The sequence below is a fragment of the Amphiura filiformis genome, chromosome 11 (assembly GCF_039555335.1).
Source record: "Amphiura filiformis chromosome 11, Afil_fr2py, whole genome shotgun sequence".
NCBI lineage: Eukaryota > Metazoa > Echinodermata > Ophiuroidea > Amphilepidida > Amphiuridae > Amphiura > Amphiura filiformis.
The window spans coordinates 14,507,992-14,525,325 of record NC_092638.1 but is presented as its reverse complement, the minus strand read 5'-3'; the positions used below and the strand labels follow the sequence as shown (position 1 = coordinate 14,525,325).

The 17,334-nt window shown below is 37.8% G+C and overlaps 1 long non-coding RNA gene across 5 annotated transcripts; it reads left to right on the top strand.

Moving 5' to 3' along the window:
- Positions 1-6,870: 6,870 nt before the first annotated feature.
- LOC140164394 (uncharacterized) lies at positions 6,871-16,634 on the top strand. Of its 5 annotated transcripts, none has more exons than XR_011860520.1 (5): positions 6,871-6,884; positions 11,015-11,103; positions 14,766-14,844; positions 15,935-16,037; positions 16,455-16,634. It is a non-coding gene; the product is annotated as an uncharacterized lncRNA (long non-coding RNA). The 5 variants fall into 5 exon arrangements; XR_011860521.1 differs by lacking the exon at positions 6,871-6,884 and adding an exon at positions 7,317-7,446; XR_011860518.1 differs by lacking the exon at positions 6,871-6,884 and adding an exon at positions 7,317-7,559.
- The last annotated feature ends 700 nt before the right edge of the window (positions 16,635-17,334 follow it).

Sequence of the window (17,334 nt, the reverse complement as noted above, 5' to 3'; positions counted from 1 at the left end):
GAAAGTGACAAAATGCAGTTTGTCTATGGGTAACTGGATTTAAATCATCCGTTTCTTACAACCCCCACCAAATGTTATGCTAAATATTGCATAACATTACATAATGCATCTTGAAATGGCATAATCTGTTAGACCTTCTCTTTCGCATGTGGACTATAGGCGTTTCTTATATTACAATGTTCAAGCATTCATTTAGTCCAACCGTCGTATAGTGTTAAATTTACTTTATTTGGCAGATCATACAATACTTTCATCCGAGTCCATAGGAATCACCTCTCAAACATAGTCTAGTCTTATACATGTGTTTGTTATCAGGCTGCCAAACGTAATTTTTCCACAGAAGCTTGTTTTGGTGTCCATAGTTTTTGTTTATTCTTCTCAAGGTCACAAATTTCAAAAAACAGTTTCCTGGACCTCTGTCAGCATTGAGCATTTTGAGATAACGGCAGGTCAAAGTTCATACAGGGGTCAAAAAATTCGAACTGCTCAAATGCTGTTGAAAAGGTCGCCAAATTGTTCCTCTTGTCATAGCGATCCAGAAAATGTATACTTTACCTATCTGTGACATACCCTTCTGGCATTATAAGCAAAAAGGTCAAAGGTCGTGATTTAACCTCCACAGGGGTAAAAACCTGATAAATGCTTCGATCTAAATCAAAATAGTCTCAAATTTTTCATTATAGAAATTCAATGCAAAAAAATAAGTTGAATTGTAAATGATGTAGGGCCAGGTCTATATGATTCCATGGACATTGACCTATGTTACCATGGCAACAAAACATCTATCGAGCTATGGCAATATATTCAAGAAATTGGAGTATCACCTGCTATATGCCATGCCGAGCAGCTCAACAACTTATAGAATCGCGTCCACAAAAGATAAGTGGTCAGATTCGGAGTGAAACCAGCATCATCAAGAACGGCAGATAAAAAACCAAAGACGTCAAGACAACAAAGAAAGTTGAGACGTCTCAAGGAGACAAAATGCCAATTCAAATTGGCGCTAAAAAATGGTGACATGACGGAGGCTAAGAAGCTGAAGAAAGACTTCCATAAGATCATAAGGCTACACAACAAAGTTCGGAAGCTGGAGCTGAAAACCCAAAGAAACTATTCAATACCAAACCAAGTCTTGCCGAATTTTCAAAATACTTGCTGAAAAGAAGAAATTCTAGTGCTCCAAGCACTAACCGCATACCCTACTACTTACTTTGGAAAAACTGCCCTAAAACAACAGCACTTCTGCACGAAGTAATATGCAGTATATCGAGGACTGGAAATATACCTTAGGGGGAGAGTTGGGTAATGGGTGAAACCGTCTTGAGACGTCAGATCCCTCCCACTTCAGACCAATCACACTGAAGAATTCCAGTGGTATAATCTTGCAATGGGAATCCTAGGTTTATCCTTAGTGTAAGAGAGCACGAAATACTAATAGGATTAGAGTTAGGGTTAGGATTAGAGTTGGGATTTGTTTGGTATTCTCTTCACGAAGGATACACCGAATCGTAGCTCAAAGGACCATTACCTACCTGACTGGAAAAAACTACATTGACAAATCCATTCAAAAAGTCTTCAAGGAGAAAGTATCCGGGTGTGTAGAACATACAGTAACCGAGATGCGCCAGGATGGCAAAAGAAATGGAATTGTGACAACATGGCTTGATCTCCAAAATGCGTATATGGCACTGTTCCTCACAACTTGATTCAGTTCGCATTCGAATGGTACCATGTCCCAGATAACATCCGGAGGATGATCTTTAAATACTACGATTCGTGTAAAGACAAAGAATTGGACAACAGACAGGATACACTGTAGTGTTGGTTTGTTCCAAGGGTGTTTGCACTATATCCTGCATCCTATTTCTGGCTGTCTTCAACCTTTAATAGGTCTTGATCTGCTTAAGGGATCTAAAATGAGCGTTTATGGCGTTTCGACAGTATTTTTTGTGGGACATGAGAGCACCTCGGACCTATCGAATTGCATTCTGAATACGAAGCATGTCTTTCTAATATCAAATAATTTTCATTTTTTGAAAATCGCAATAGGGTAAATTGGGGTAAATGGAACGCTTAAGCAATAAATCACTTTCTGTGGTCAGGAGGGTATCCATATCTGATTTTTGTTTGTTTCAATAAGTAGATAATATGTTTTTACAACTTGTTTTAACAGATAAACTCCCATTTTATGGCTTTGTTTCTTGTATCGGTCCAAATACATGCATGGTCATGGTGTTCCAGTTACCCCAACAAATTGGGTAAATGGAACAGTGGGTTGGGTAATTGGAACAAGGGGCATTACTTGCAAGGAGGCTACATTCATAGCTATATTTACATTGAAAAGACATCAGAATATTTTATTTAACATATATTTTGTGACTAAACAAAAGATTAACAAAAATAATTTTGTTTTCATGTCTTTTTATAAACATGGTAAAATACCACGTAAAAATACACTTTCTCTCGGTACATAACAGAAAAAATGGTTTTCAGATATTTAAAAAATCAATAGGAGGCCTAATCTACCATGAATTAGTTATTTGTAGTATATAATTTCATAATAATTAAGCCAATTAGTAAAAAAAATATTAACATGTTATATATATTTGAAGTCAGTCAACCGTGTTCCATTTACCCCAAGTGGATCTGTTGTGGGGTAAATGGAACACCAAACAAATTAATTAGCTAATTAGCATATTAATTTGCATAATTTCATCATTAAAATCTGCTATTTTATTGTTTAAAACATTTTATGTTATTGTAGATAACAAACATATTGCCAATATTGTAAGACAACTCTCAGCACAACATTCAAATATTTAGGAATCAATACCCTTAAATTAGTAATGTTCACTGAACCGTAGCACCACTTCATGGTCAGTGACAACATTTGAGATTGTCTTCCACTCAAATACCGAGTAAACCCACGCTTGGGGCAAGAGCTTTAGGTAAACCTGTATTATCCGTCAATTTCTCCGAATTATGTTGAACAAAACTCATTAAAATTCTAATAAAAATAAAAATAATGGTGTCAAATGTGTATTTTTAATGTATAAATTACTGTTATACCCCCACTGTCATTAGAAATTGCCTATTTCCCCCTCTATCGATCGCTAAAACGATAAACAGAGGGCAGTATCATTCTATTAATGAGAATTAAATACTGCCCTCTGTTGGCGACAAAGCATCACATCTGCAGATCACGGCTGAGATGTTATAATTTGAATGTATGACACTCTTCCATGCCAAATTTGCTAAGCGATTTTTCACGACTAAGAGTTACACAAGAGTTACAGTGACGTCAGCAGCATCTTACTTACCATACTATAATACGAAGGGGTATGCAACACGTTATCACGTGACCCACTTTGACCAATCATATTACGTGAAATACATAACTTTATCGGTTCATTTTCTGACAGTTTTGTCACGTTCCATGACCTTTTTCTGCGCGCGTCATTATGAAAAAACGCAAATTTCAAGGTCATCGAGTGGTCATCGAGGGATGTAAACAGAAAACACGGCACATGTGATATGTCAGCGCTGTGCTAATCACCGGAAAACAAAATTGGTGAGTACTGTCGGTTTTATTCAATATTATTATTATTTTAGTAAAATCTAAAGAGGGTGCAGATGTAATTTGCATGAAATTTGGGCATCGATAAAGTTGATTTTGAGGGCTTTTCGGCGCACAAGTCATGATCAATGCATTGGATGGTAAGCTTACCATACATGCCATATCCATGTTACTTCATGAATAACAGTACTTCACATTCAGTGTTCATCATGTTCAATGGATTCAATGTGCGTGTGTCATGCATGATGCATGGTGTGCATTGAGAACTGTGCTGTATTAATTTTGAGGTTAATGCTTGCGGATTTTACTGGCACATTTGTGGTTTGGACTCCCCTGCCTGGCCTGGCGCGCATGCTGGTATATTAATTTTGTCAACAAATGTGACGACATCACCACATGACCAGGCCGTGCCCATGTAATCATGGTAATGATGTATATGAAAGGTGAATTCAAATTTGCCATCAAACCGCATCATTTTATATATCAAATTAAAGCCCTTCGGCCTTGAGTAAAAAAACCAAAACTGAAAACCGTTTTGTCATAGCACTTTCCATAGCAAAGTTACATCTTGTCAAAAGATTGACTTTCATCAAAAAAGTTCAGCCAACATTTAATGCATCAATTAAATAACGACACGGCATAGTCTCATGATCGAGAGTGCAGCTTTTCTCTGTGGAACTATTATTCACAATCCCTATAAAATTCCATGTGCGATTGTCTCATAAAAAAAAAATCATTTTGGGTCAAGTGAAGTAGGTATAGACAACATAAATGTAGGTTTCCTTGAAAAATCTTTTCTTTTATCATGTTATGGAGTGACATGCATTGACGACATAGCCGTCGGGGCTGGTAGTAAATTCCAATTTTCTTTGCTTTACCTCAGTTGTTGTGTACACGCTTAATAAGCTACATCATGGCAACAGGTACGCATTACATGTACGCTCGAGCTTGGCCAAGAATTACTTTATTTACTTGTAGGTCATGCCTGTTCCATGTGATGCTATGCTATGGCATACAGCTTCTTTTGGTCGATTGAGGTGTGCATGTGATGATGAAATGATATGAATCATGGGAAACTGACTTCCTAATTACATTGTGAAGAGAGTCAAATCTGCCAGTGCAAAAGATTTAAGAGTATTTTGAAAATGTCCTTCCCATTTGTTACCAAATTATTATACAATTGCCTGCCACTGACAGTGGCGTGCCGTGGCCGCCCCAACCCGGGGGCTGAAGAAGAAAAAAATGTTGCCGTCCTTCCTTAACAGCCCGAAAAGGTTGACCCAATTTTTTTCACGGTCGTTTGAAAAAGTGAAGAGCAAAAAAAAAAAAAAAAGGATTTTAGGCGCTAGCGTCCCAAAAGCAACCTTTTTCACAATTTTTATGCTTTTTCAATTTTTGGCGCCCTTTTTTCTTTCCTAATTCGTTTTGCCACCCCCTTCGTTTTTGCCACCCTTGTTTTTGCCGCCCCTTCTTCTTCCGCCGCCCCTTCGTTTTTTGCCGCCCCCCTACTTTGACCCGGGGGGGCTGACACCCCCCAAAATACGTGCATGCCAGAAAAAGAAAAAAAGATTTAAGTTAAAAGGTAACAGTTCTTAGCAAATTATTCCAAGACCGTATCATGCGTGTGTGGTACAGGCGCAGACAAAGATGGTGGAATGGGGCATATGTACTATTTGTAGCGGGTGCGAAATGACACTGTGCCCCACTCGGGCCAAAATGGATAGTTTTTAGTTTGGTACCGTTACCGTACCATCATGATTTTCCTCGTATTGGTCCTATGATCAGCTCGTATTCACAGGCAAGAAATTGGGCTGGGACTTTACCGGGGCGAGGGCCGGGATTATGTTGTAACTCACCCGGGATTTTCCAACCAGTAAAATGGGATGTGAACATGGCTGTGGTTTGCTAGTTAAGGATGCCCACATTTTAATATGGGGTGGGGAATCCTATCACTTGGCCGTACTTAAGCCGTGGATGTATATTAATATTCACTGAGTCGCCACATTAATATTACTGTTCATATAAATCCATTAACAAAAACAAAATCTTGGCTGCTGTTTCCACATATTGCATTAGGCCATGTATTTTCAATTTAGCGTGTCTTTAAAGTATAGCTTGATTAACAAGACCACACTGGCTTCTTGACATGCATGTGCAAACAAGAGCCTGCTTTACGCTTTTAAATTATTTATGCCAGATGTATTGTTTTTTATTTTTACGTTAATTATTTTAACCACCACCGATTAATATTTATTGCTGGTAGATTCATTGAAAATGTGCCTAAATTGAAATCCCTACTCATTATTCTATAGCAACACCATAGAATTTATATTTTAAGTTTAAAATAAAAATTTGGTAAACAAATGTTTTGATATGAAGTTGAAACTTGTCCCAAAAAATAAAGAAAAAAAAATATATATTTACTCTCAATTATTCTCTCTGCAGGAAACTTATTTGTTTACATTTCTAGCTGCTAGCTGTGAATTCCTGAAAATTAAAGATGTGTAAAAATCTAGCTTTCATAAGGCATATTGGAATTGCCAAATCAGGGAACCTATTCTATTCAATTGTAAGGATCACAAAAATATAAATATTAGCCTCTACTATGGAAATGATGATGTATATTAAAGTGGCAAAAAAAGTTAACAGGTCAAGTTCTAATGGCAATTGCAAATCGGTTCTACCTCGGTAATTATACGTCACTGTAGTGATAGTAGTCACTGCTACAAAATATTATACTACTATTTAATAATATCTGCTTCCAAAATATGCGAAAAAATCAAAAACTTGAAATCAAATACAAATTTTGAGTTTTATTTTCTCCTTTTTGTAAAAAAAAATAAAATAAAAAGAGATAAAAAAATGAATTTCTTGATTTTCAAAGAGGACAACGCAGCATGATTTTACTAACATGCAGCTTAAGACACAGGATTTAATTAAGATCGCGTTAGGATGATTGTCAAAATGGGGTGGGGTGAAAATTGAAAAATATTTGGTGAGGCACCATGAGGGGTGCCCAAGAAGGGTTTCCCCTTGGAGTCAGAATTTTTTTTCAAAATATAGGTCACAAACACCAATTTTCCTCTATTTTATCAATTTGTTTGTTTTAATGTTTGTTTGCACATAGAGATATTGACATGGCCAAGGAAATCAACCCTGCACTCTTCTTTGAGAATCTGCAACAGAGAATTGAGCGGCAAATTCGAGACAAGGATGCCTTCAGAAAAAGTTGCTGGAAGTGGAATGGGTGCACCAATGTATGTGGTTATGGCAGAGTCCATTTGACAATTGGAGGGACAGTGTCTCGGTGAGTGCACACAGTCACAGAGCCTCTTACATGGCTTTCAAAAGAAAGAGAGAGTGTGAACTGCCATATGCCAGTGCCAGTGGCTATGTGAAGCACTTGCAGCCAACTACACTGCATCCAGTAACAATTTGAGAGATGATGTAATAGTTTGCAACTCTCATAATTATACATGCATGTAGGCCTATAAAATGCTCTTTAGTTATGCTTCAAGTGCTTCACTAACACAATTTAAAAATCCCCTCTCAATGTCGGCCTAATTTCACAAGCAATGTATATTGGGGAGATAGTAGGTGTACAATATACCTTGTTTTGAAGTTTTGAACTCAAAGTACCGTATTCCGTCAAATACATGCCCCCGGGGCGTTACATTTTCCCAAAGGGGGGCGTTTATTCAAGATCAATTTTAGAACGATAATTCATGTTAAGATCATTAGGTAAACTAAAAACTCTCGCTAAAATGACGAACTATGAACTAGAAACACTGACTTCTGGTTCACTTCCGGGCTTCCAATCCAGATTTTCGCCAAAAAGTGACACTATTATCGACCATGTGAGCAACTTGGTAAGCTTACTACACAAGATAGCATGGAAATATCGGCATTTTTGAAACATCTTGGTTGAAAAAAGTGGTGGGGGCATTTATTTGAGGGGGGGGCGACTATTTGACGAAATACGGTATGTATGCAATACATGCCCAAGTCCCTTCATTGGCTTGGACCTCCACTCTATACAAATAAACAAAAAGTACACAGAAAATAGATTCAGGCATTTGTTTTTGAATTCAAGCAATATTTTAATACAATTTTTCTATCATTCAGTGTATAAAAACATTTGCAAATGAACAATAAAATGTAAAAATGTTACATTGTATCAAGCTATTTAAGTGTGTAATTTTGTCATTGCTATCAGTAGTAGATAGCAAAAAAGGCTAAATATGATACCATGTAAATTAGCTTATAAATTTGCATAGTAAAAACCCCTCAAAATTGAATCAAACCTGTCTAATTATGTTTATGTTTACCAGTATCCAAATTTATGATATATTATATTAACATGTAAACATAAAAATTCTTTAGAGTGCACGCCACACACCGTCATCATCCCTATATGTTCGTGTTAAAAATTGCCGTGGTAGTACGATAAATCCTCACGTTTTTCAACAACTACGCATGGTGATTTTGTTTGAGATAGGCCGTGCGACTCAGGCTATGCATACAATTTGAGATTTTGAGAGCCGCCACACTGTTTCTATTCTATGTTTCTGATTTTCGCATGATCAGTATATGGCTGGCCGTAACCGCCATTAACGTGGAGCTGCTACGGCGTAGCTTACTTTTAAACAGCGGAGCTAAATTGACCAATCATGTTAGATCTTTTCATTACGCTGGAGCCAGTTGATGCATCATCGTTCCAGAGAGAAAACTCTTGCCAAAATTAATGTTTACTATGTGGATTTTAAATGAATCGAATGTAAATAAACCACCAACAGTTGTACAGGATCAATACCATTGTTTGATTAGTGTATAGTCAATGTTACCTTGCATGCATGTGCCATGTGTGTGGCGTGTTTGTTTGTTTGTCTACTGTGTCAGGCCAGGATCACTGACACCCACGGTACTGATACTGTCATACTATCACGGTGATCATATTGTTGAATGTTGTTGACTTTAAAATAATCATGATGCAGTCATATGTCTACAGTAGAATTCACCACGACCTTTGAAGGACTTAAACCCCATTAAAAGCTATTAAACCAAGATAACACTCAATGAAAACAGCTCAACTATGTTACATCAGATCTTCTCTGGTTAAATACACACTGCACTTGTGTCTGTTTTACCTGTGCAGTGAACAATGAGCTGGTATTATAGTTTCAGTTGGGTGAATGATTATAAAGCGAACACAAGGTAACAATACTGTCTGGGCTTTTGTTTACGAAATGAGACAATAGTCTGCTTATTGTTAACCAGCGTTCTTGAAAATGAGAAGCATAATGGTTTGCAGACTTAACACGGTTTAGAAATAATTTGTTCATATTTTTTGGTGTTATCTGTCGTTTACATATCCTTCCTAAAACACAAAAGTACCAATATTTCCAAACACCTAAATTAGCTAAAAATTTAGGAAATGTTACAAAACTATATTTTCTAGAATTTCAGAGAATACTTTAAATATTGACTGGTTATTTTTTTTTACACAGTGACGTCATATAGGCAATGGCATAATACTTCTAACATACACTAGGTCACGCGTCAATGGTGAGCGCACTGAGTATTGTGTATAGGAAAACGGGCAGTACCGTAACTACAGTATGTATGGCCTACTACTAGTATATGAAGTAAATCCGAACTGGTTTGCTGAAGGTCGAATTCCATGAGCCACGCCACATAAGATGTACAAATCAGCTCCCGCGATACACTGCAGATCGCAGAATTGTGTGCATGGTTTACCACAGTTGTGTACAATACTGTATGAGTTTCTTGTGAGTGCATGTCCATCTTAATAATAAGTCGGTTCGTACTTTTCATAAATTACTTTTTGAATCATAACTATCGTGACCGAGGATATCTTGCAACTTCACGTGAAGCTCGTCTGGCAAATTCTTAATGACTAAATTCGCTTCACGTAATGAGTAAGTCGTACTTGATTGGTCAGTTTTACCTCCGAGTAATGAAAAACTCTAACATGATTGGTCAATTTGGCTCCACGGAACAAAAAAGTCAGCTACGGCGTAGCAGCTCCACGTTAGGGCGGTTGCGACCTACCATATCAGTATCCCATATGATATTTCTATTGTAAGAAAATTTTATTTGTTGTCACGTAAATCACAGGTTTCGTTTAAATGTACTAACTGGAAATTAAATGTACTAATTAGTGAGGACCGGTATTTTGCTGTGGATATGTTTAACTGCAATTTTGATGTAAAACATTTGAAATCCTGGGTAAAAATTTTGATAATATTTAACTCTTTGAGAAAATTATTTTATAAAGGAATGCTGGTAAAACCAGGTGCAATACAATGTACATTATTGACACACTATCACGCTCTTTATCTTCGTCAATAATAGAATAATCGATTTCAATCGAATTGAATGCATGAGTTTGTAGTTGACTACTGAGCGACCTAAGCGATCGATTGCTAGCCAATCAGATAGAACTCCTTTTCTTGCGTTCAGTGAAATACCACTGGGCTGTCGCGCACTACACCTCGCCAGGAGCTCACCAGCGGAGTATTAAATTTATATTTATCGTATGGGGCGTCGACGGTGTGCGCCAGTGACCAGTAAATAGGAATCTCCTAAAATGTACATTTCAGAGACAGCAAGCTATTTGTGAGTCGCCATAAGCTATAGGGTGATCTAGTCATCAATTTTCTGAAAAAAAAACCCGATGGACTTCGTATGATTTCTCTGGACTAGATGTCTTCAGCTGACCTTCAACTTGCAGAAAGTGTAAGTTTTGAAGAGCTGAGTCGCTCTGAAGTCAAGAAAATGATGTTTTTCCGGACCATGTTTGTACAGAAAGTCAATGGAGGCTATTTACTGGTGTGCTGTGTGCACCCTTAATATATCAGTGTAAAGCTTATTTTGAGCAAAAAATGCTTATCCATTATCTCACAAAGTGAAATTGCCGCCAACAGCCCATTTGTGGTGTACGGTCACATAGCAAAAAAGAAACATTTTGTCTCAAAAACAAGAGATTTATAGTTATTGTCTCTCACTGATACCATCATATCATCACACATCCTATCTAGCACCTTTGAGAGCAATATGGTGCATTATTGTACTGATTTACTATTTTGTGTTTCAAATTTTAAACAACATTATGTGATGCGATCAAGCAAAATCAGCGGAACCTCGGAAATATTGATTTTGAGATATAGCTAAACAAAGAAAATGTTTCCTTTTTTGCCTCTTGTTTTGGAAACTCCTTAATTGCTCATATCTTTGGAAATGTTCCGACTGATTTTGCTTGATCGCATCACCTACATTGCACTGGCCTGGGTACCGTATATGTAGGACATCATGCCACAAAATGATATGTCTGGTCCTCACCTCATATACTCCCAAAGTAAAAAGTTAACTTTTATGCAGTTAATAATCACATTGCCCATGTTCTTATTATTTCAGATCTTCATGACTTGCTCAGTCAATTGAAGAAAGTTGACAAACATTATACAGAGACAGAGAGAAATTGTGCAGAGGAACTAAAACAAAAGGTAAAGTCAAGGGTGAAATTAACTGCTTTTCATCCAGAACTCAGTTTTGGAGAAAAAAGTGAGTCATGGACCTAGTTCACCAAATGTTAGCTAGAACCAGGATTTACTCTGAGCTTACCAGGACTCACTTTTTCCATGTTTTTAGGGAATTTAAAGTATTTGGAAATGCTATCTAGACAAACCATTGCCATCCAAGCGTAGCATAAAATGTCAAAGATTAAAGGATCCAAATGGACCCTTACAGTAAATCCAAAATTAAGGGTCAACGGTAAGCAAATTTTAGGTTCCAAAACCCGTTCAATATATTTACAATTAAAAATTAACTTAATGTGAAATGCATTGTGTAAACTAAATCAAACCATTAGTTGAGCTTAGCTAACATGCGGTTAAAATCTCTACATATTCTGCTCTGTAAGTCAGGAAATACACAGTATTAACAGTGGCGGCACCAGGAATTTTTTTCAGGGGGGGGCATTGGGGTGCAAAGTGAATTTCGGGGGGAGAATCGACAGAAATTTATGTAATTGGGGTTTTTGCCTCAAAACTGGGGAAAGAAAATGCCCCCACTTCCCTCCCGTAGAGCTGCCACTATGTATTAAACAATGTCTTTAATGCTTGGTTGGTAGGTATGGAGAAGAAGAATTTTTGTGGAAATTTTATTTATGCTTGCCAAGTTACTAAAATTCATTCCAAGAGTCAAGAGAGAAATATTCACATGCGATGATGTGGCTGGGTTTTCCGAAATAACAGAGGACCAAAGAATGTACAGAGTAAAGTGAAGGGGGGTAAGGTACATGGTGGGGAAATAGTGAGGGTGGGGGGGTAATGGGGTAGGATAAGGTGGTGATTTAGGGATTCAATCATGTTTCACCGTTGTTAGTTACAGATTAACAACGATCGTCTAAAACAAACTTGTGCTTCAAACTACATATTAATATTTTTAAGTTGCCCATGACATGGTGTATTATTTCTTTAAGGGGTACTACACCTGCCAAATTTTAATGCCTATTATTGCATTTTTCTCAAAAATTATAGCGCATTGGTGAAAAGTAAGATAAGTATATTATAGGGGCAAGGACTACAACTACTGCACCGGAAATTTTATTCCAACACAGACAACAGTTGTGGAGTTACAGTCAAAAATGAGGGAAAACCAATATTTGATCAATAAATCAATAACTACTTGCCCTGAGTTCCTGAATTTTTAATGTAGTAGTTGTAGTCCTTGCCCCTATAATATACATATCTTACTTGTCACCAATGTGCTATAATTTTTGATAAAAATGCAAAATAGGCACAAATTTGGTCAGGGTGTAGTACCCTATAATGCATTGCAATGGTTACAAATCATGATGTAAGTCTCAATAATATGTAGTTTGAAGCACAAGTTTGTTCCCAATTCACATACACATCGTTCATCCTGTCAAGTTTTTTTTGATCCAAGCGAGGTCATTTTAAATGTCGCGCCAGTCTAATTGGACTGCTCATGCACATTAGGTACAATTAGTTATTGAAGCAGACAATTGGGTTGCTTGATCTGAGCATGCATGCACATAAATCCGTAACAGACCTGGCTCATTGCACATGGTGAATTCCGATCCCTGTTGGGTTTTTTTTGTCTCAGGTGCTGAGGTAATAGTAGATGGTAATGTGGTTATATAATAGTGGGTGGCGGGGGTAAGGGTGGTGATGGAGTAGGGTTGTTGCCTTGTCAGGGTAAGTTGGTGGCATGTTAGGGTGGTGGGGTAGGGTTGTCTGGGTGGTAATAGTGGGTGGTGATGTAAGGTTAGTGGGGTAATAGTGGGTGGTGGAGTCATAGTGGGTGGTATTGTAATTATAGTTGGTGGGGTCATAGTGGATGGTGGTTATATTTCCCCCTACATGTAGTCCATACTTGACATTCTAGTCAGAACAGATCGAGAAACAAAGTCAAAGCCGACACATGACTCAACCAAACAATTTGTGACACCTATCAACTTAAGTTGGTAAGTTGGTGGCGGGTTGTCTGGGTGGTGGTGTAAGGTTAGTGGGGTAATAGTGGGTGGCAGGTTAGGTGGTGGGGTAGGGTTGTCTAGGTGGTAATAGTGGGTGGTGGTGGTGTAAGGTTAGTGAGGTAATAGTGGGTGGCAGGTTAGGGTGGTGTGGTGGGTTGTCTGGTGATAATAGTGAGTGGTGGTGCAAGGTTAATGGGGTAATAGTGGGTGGCAGGTTAGGGTGGTGGGTAGGGTTGTTTGGGTGGTAATAGTGGGTGGTAGTGCAAGGTTACTTGGGGGTAATAGTGGGTGGGAGGTTAGGGGGTGGGTTGGGTTGTCTGGGTGGTAATAGTGAGTGGTGGTGCAAGGTTAATGGGGTAATAGTGGGTGGCAGGTTAGGGTGGTGGGTAGGGTTGTTTGGGTGGTAATAGTGGGTGGTAGTGCAAGGTTACTTGGGGGTAATAGTGGGTGGCAGGTTAGGGGGTGGGTTGGGTTGTCTGGGTGGTAATAGTGAGTGGTGGTGCAAGGTTAAGTGGGGTAATAGTGGGTGGCAGGTTAGGGTAGTGGGGTAGGGTTATTTGGGTGGTAATAGTGGGTGGTATAGTGCAAGGTTACTTGGGGGTAATAGTGGGTGGCAGGTTAGGGGTGGGTTGGGTTGTCTGGGTGGTAATAGTGAGTGGTGGTGCAAGGTTAGTGGGGTAATAGTGGGTGGCAGGTTAGGGTGGTGGGGTAGGGTTATTTGGGTGGTAATAGTGGGTGGTATAGTGCAAGGTTACTTGGGGTAATCATGGGTGGCAGGTTAGGGTGGTGGGGTAGGGTTGTCTGGGTGGTAATCAGTGGCGTGCCGTGGCCGCCCCAACCCCGGGGGGCTGAAGAAGAAACAATTTTGCCGCCTTCCTTAACAGCCCGAAAAGGTTAACCCAAATTTTTTCACGGTCGTTTGAAAAAGTGAAGAGAAAAAAAAAAAAAAAGGATTTCAGGCGCTAGCTACCTGAAAGCAACATTTTTTTCAAAATTTTTTATGCTTTTTCAATTTTGTACGCCCTTTTTTCTTTGCTAATTAGTTTTGTCGCCCTTCGTTTTTGCCGCCCTGTTTTTGCACCCATTCTTCCGCCGCCCTTAGTTTTTGCCGCCTTCTTTGACCCGGGGCTGGCGCCCCAAAGCCCCCCCAAAATACGCGCATGGTAATGGTGGGTGGTGGTGCAAGGTTAGTGGGGTAATAGTGGGTTGCAGGTTAGGGTGGTGGGTAGGGTTGTCTGGGTGGTGGTGGTGGGGTAGGATTGTCTGGGTGGTAATAGTGGGTGGTGGTGTAAGGTTAGTGGGGTAATAGTGGGTGGCAGGTATAGGTATAGTGGGGTAGGGTTGTCAGGGTGGTAATAGTGGGTTGTGGTGTAAGGTTAGTGGGGTAATAGATCCAATTTTTGTAGCTTATAATTGATGATATTGTGCTCCAAAGCTGAAATAATGCACTGATAGAGACTTTATGAAAGATTTCCAAATATCTGTGAAGCCAATGGTGGCGAAAGCGCAGGCAAGACTAGTGATTCAAGTACTGTTTATGTGTAAAAAGGCTGATGTAGTAAGCATGCTGACAAGCACCATTAAATCACACAAGATTGGGTGGATTGGTAATTGTGGTCAATACTTAATAACATATATATTAATGTGTTTTTACTTTTCTGTCTACAGAAATTACATTGAATGTGAATACTACTTCAGGCTAGACAGCTGGCAGCGAATGCAAATGTATTCTTTTATGCCAAAGAAGGTAGGTAAATTATAATATTCAAATTTATCACAAAAGTCTGGTGACTTTTTCTCAAAATGTAGTCCGGAACAGTATGCTGAAATGGTACTAGATCTAGCCAACACACAGTCACCATCAAAAATGGCAGCCTTTTACGTAAGGTTGGCTTGAAAACAAAGGCAGACCTGAAGGGGAGAATCTTGAGTAGCAGCTTACTGATACACTGAGGTCAAAGGTCATTTGACATCAACTTTTAAATATGCTGAAAATCTGGTATCACAGGAACAGTTCACATCCAATTGCAATCAAGCTTGAACCAAAGCTGTATTATGGGAGCTTTCATGTAATGGGGCATTCAAGGTCACATATTGGGGTCAAAGGTTATTTGAGGTCAACTTGTAAAATTGGCTTGGAAAGGAACAATAGGGTTTCACAAAATTGCAAAAAAAATGTTTCACATGAATATTACTATGTGTAGTGCTCACTACTGATATCTTCGGATGACCTATCTCGGACCGCTGTCCCAATTTTTAATACCCTGCTCATGTACAATATTTGCAAAATTATAATACACTTAGGAAAAAAAAATAAAGGTATTTTTATGGTACGTATTTTGAGAAAAACAATCTGAATTTCTGCATTTCTTTTTTGGCCTTAGCATTGAAAACAAGCTATAATATGGATATCACAAACAGTGTCCAAATATAAAGCGTGGTCACTGATAAAAAGGGTGGGTTTAGAAATCAACAATTGCAATCTCAAAGCTTACTGCAATTTCCAATTGAATGACACTTAAATGAAACAAAAAACACATTGAAATCCCATTCTCTTTGGATGCAATCTGCACCTCCTGGACCACCATAACCAGTTAAGTAACCACGCATAGAAAGGGTGGTTTTCGGAGTTTTGGTATAAAGGGTATAAAATAAAAAGGGTGGGTTTGAAATAAAAAAGGGTGGGTTGTATCACCACTGCCAACTATGTGTACTGACTTAAAAATCTCTTTAATCTCAAATTAACTGACTGCAATGCAATGTACATGTACTCTTTATTGAACATATCTCAAGAAGAAATTCCTTTCATCAAAATAGTCCACTTTTTTTTTTGATAGGTAATGCTGCACTTTGTTCTACTGGTGATTTTGTTACTGTGAAGGTGCCCAGCTGGGTCAGAGAGGCAATGTCACAACAACAATTATCTAATACATAGCTTGTGTGAGTATAATGACTATCATGATTCTTAAATGATCTTAGTAAATTTTAACAAAATATCACTATAATGTTAAACTGTGATATGTTTGATGCCACCAAGAAATTGATGTATTAAATGATATGTATCTATATTGTAATTAAAAAAGAAATAACATCATGCTTTGACTGCAATTATATTTTGACAAAAACCCAAATACCACAGTATCATGTCATGTACGTACACCTGGCATGTACACAAGAGAAGTTCTTCATTGGTTGATCATCAGGGCAGTGACCTTCAGAGCCTTATTTCACCATATATCAAGATGAGCACTAAATAATTGCTGAATGTATTAATGTAAATGTAATAGTAATGGCTTATTGTCACATTTGTAAGTTTCTAAAGTGGCGATATTCTCATTTTTCTGTATCTTTATACAGGTTGTGAAAAGGACAGATGACACAGTCCAGGTCAGATTTATGGAGAAAGTATCTCTAAAGCCATCAAGTGGAAGATGTTGTTTATCTTTTGCAACCTCCAGCTATTGCAATGAAAGGCAGGGTTGTAGAAAATATGTTGCTGGTCACTTCTCCCTGATAAAGCAAAACAAAAGAATCATATTAATCAGACAATGAACATAGTAATGGATAATTATATGATTATATAAATCAAAATAATTTGTACACTGCACACAAATTTTATTTGAAAAGAATTACATGTACTGGTCACAAATTATGTAAACAGTAAATTTATATAATGCAGAACCTCATATATGTTGCTGTGCGATTACTCTCTATTCCCCATTCCAGAAAAATACAGAACTAATTTTTTCGGATTAAAAAAAATATTATCCAGTTTTGCCAAATGTAACATAGCTAAATCCTAATCCTTTAGTTAGTCCTAACTGGCAATATAAGTCAAAGTTTAATATTTTTGCAATTTGTCCCAAAACATGCAATTTTGCATGTTTTCTTACAATTATTGTAGTCACAAAATTGTAAGTCTTGGCACAAGTCTAAGCATACAAAATCTTGAGTGTAGGGTAAGAGTTTATAGCTCTTAATTTTAATATTAGGCCAAAAAAAATAAAGGTTTGTCTGCTCACGAGTGGTTTGAAAACAAATGCGAAATGTTTTTTATTCCTGACTTCGTATTTTTATGGTATTTTGAAGGAAAAAAATCTGATTTTAAGCTGAATTTTTCCGGAAATTTTTTTTTGGCCTTATATGTTATTTTTGCTAATTGGTTACGAAAAAGATTGAAAAATGTGTTTTCCAAAAATTAGAATCAATACATAACTTGAAATTAGCCTTTAGCCAA